This window comes from Calidris pugnax, unplaced genomic scaffold (genome assembly GCF_001431845.1).
Source record: "Calidris pugnax isolate Ruff unplaced genomic scaffold, ASM143184v1 scaffold322, whole genome shotgun sequence".
NCBI classification, from domain to species: domain Eukaryota; kingdom Metazoa; phylum Chordata; class Aves; order Charadriiformes; family Scolopacidae; genus Calidris; species Calidris pugnax.
The window spans coordinates 41040-43951 of record NW_015091035.1 but is presented as its reverse complement, the minus strand read 5'-3'; positions in this window follow the sequence as shown (position 1 = coordinate 43951).

The window sequence follows — 2912 nt, the reverse complement described above, 5'->3', positions numbered from 1 at the left end:
CCGTAACTGGGGCTCCCCAGGGCTGGAAGTACTGGGAGACTCTGGGGGGTACTGGGAGATAATGGGGAGCACATGGTAGCCAGAACACACTGGGATAAACTGGGAGACACTGGGGGACCCTAGGAAGTACTGGGAGCACGTGGTACCCAGAACACACTGGGATAAACTGGGAGACACTGGGGAGCACGGCCCCCCCCCGAACATACTGGGAAATGATGGGATGCACTGGGAAGCCCTCAAAGTACTGGGGAGCATGTGGTACCCAGAAAATACTGGGAAGTACTGGGACACACTGGGGAGCACATGCCCCTTAGAACACACTGGGAAGTACTGGGAGATACTGGGGAGCCCTGGGAAGTACTGGGAGACACTGGGGAACACCTGGCACCCAAAACATACTGGGACATTGTGGGAAGTACTGGGATGCACCGATGGAGGTATCTCCATGGGGATGGGAGGGTGAAGGAGATCCAGGTGGGCCCTGGTCCATCTCGTCTTCCTTCCCACCAGTTGCCAGGATGAAGGTCTCTACTGGTACACGGGGCAGCACTGCTCCGGGCGCGTCAGCAAGTTGGCCACCGGGTTGGGGTTGGTGGCCACCGTCTTGCTCATCATCTGCGTCGTCCTCGCCGTCCTATTGGTCAGGAACCGCCGGAGGATGTACATCATGAGGTAGAGGAGAGGGGGACGCCAGGGTTCCCAGTTTCGGGGAGGGGGAGCTTCCCAGTTCAGAGGGGGGGTTGGCACTGGGTCAACTGGGCTCCTTGGGGAGGACCATCCCCTCTCTGCTTCTTTGCCCCTCCCCCCTTAGACAGCACATGCCCCTTAGAACACACTGGGAAGTACTGGGAGATACTGGGGAGCCCTGGGAAGTACTGGGAGACACTGGGGAACACCTGGCACCCAAAACATACTGGGACATTGTGGGAAGTACTGGGATGCACCGGGGAGCCCTGGGAAGTACCGGGACAAACTGGGGAGCACGTGGCCCCCAGAACATAATGGGAAGTACTGGGAGACACCAGGGAACCCTGGAAAGTACCGGGAGATACTGGGGAGCATGTGGCCCCCAGAATATACTGGGACACAGTGGGACATACTGGGGAGCACGAGCCTCCCCAGAACATACTGGAAGATATTGGGGAGCCCTGGGAAGTACTGGGAGACACCAGGGAACCCTGGAAAGTACCGGGAGATACTGGGGAGCCCTGGGAAGTACCGGGACAAACTGGGGAGCACTGGGCCCCCAGAACATAATGGGAAGGACTGGGAGACACCAGGGAACCCTGGAAAGTACCGGGAGATACTGGGGAGCCCTGGGAAGTACTGGGACAAATTGGGGAGCACGTGGCCCCCAGAATATTCCGGGTCATTGTGGGACGTACAGGGGAGCACGCGCCCCCCCCGAACATACTGGGAGATACTGGGGAGCCCTGGGAAGTACTGGGACAAGCTGGGAAGCGTGTGTCCCCCCAGAACATACTGGGGAGCCCTGGGAAGTACTGGGACAAATTGGGGAGCACGTGGCCCCCAGAACATACTGGGAGATACTGGGGAGCCCTGGGAAGTACTGGGACAAATTGGGGAGCACGTGGCCCCCAGAACACACTGGGAGATACTGGGGAGCCCTGGGAAGTACTGGGACAAACTGGGGAGCACGTGGCACCCAGAACATACTGGGAGATACTGGGGAGCCCTGGGAAGTACTGGGACAAACTGGGGAGGATGTGACCCCCAGAACATACTGGGAGATACTGGGGAGCCCTGGGAAGTACTGGGACAAACTGGGGAGCACGTGGCACCCAGAATATTCCGGGTCATTGTGGGACGTACTGGGGAGCACGTGGCCCCCAGAACATACTGGGAGATACTGGGGAGCCCTGGGAAGTACTGGGACAAGCTGGGAAGCGTGTGTCCCCCCAGAACATACTGGGGAGCCCTGGGAAGTACTGGGACAAATTGGGGAGCACGTGGCCCCCAGAACATACTGGGAGATACTGGGGAGCCCTGGGAAGTACTGGGACAAACTGGGGAGCACGAGCCCCCTCAGAACATACTGGGAGATACTGGGGAGCCCTGGGAAGTACCGGGACGAACTGGGGAGCACGTGGCCCCCAGAACATACTGGGAAGTACTGGGAGACACCAGGGAGCCCTGGGAAGTACTGGGACAAACTGGGGAGCACGTGGCCCACAGAATGTTCTGGGTCATTGTGGGACATACTGGGGAGCATGAGCCCCCTCAGAACATACTGGGAGATACTGGGGAGCCCTGGGAAGTACTGGGACAAACTGGGGAGCACGAGCCCCCTCAGAACATACTGGGAGATACTGGGGAGCCCTGGGAAGTACCGGGACGAACTGGGGAGCACGTGGCCCCCAGAACATACTGGGAAGTACTGGGAGACACCAGGGAGCCCTGGGAAGTACTGGGACAAACTGGGGAGCACGTGGCCCACAGAATGTTCTGGGTCATTGTGGGACATACTGGGGAGCATGAGCCCCCTCAGAACATACTGGGAGATACTGGGGAGCCCTGGGAAGTACTGGGACAAACTGGGGAGCACGAGCCCCCTCAGAACATACTGGGAGATACTGGGGAGCCCTGGGAAGTACTGGGAGATACTGGGGAGCACGAGCCCCCTCAGAACATACTGGGAGATACTGGGGAGCCCTGGGAAGTACTGGGACAAACTGGGGAGCACGTGGCACCCAGAATATACTGGGACATGGTGGGACATACTGGGGAGCACGAGCCTCCCCAGAACATACTGGGAGATACTGGGGAGCCCTGGGAAGTACCGGGACAAACTGGGGAGCACGTGGCCCCCCAGAACACACTGGGATGTACTGGGACAAACCGGGAGGGAGCACAGTGGGGAGGAAACGGGACACCCGTGAGGGGAGGGAGAA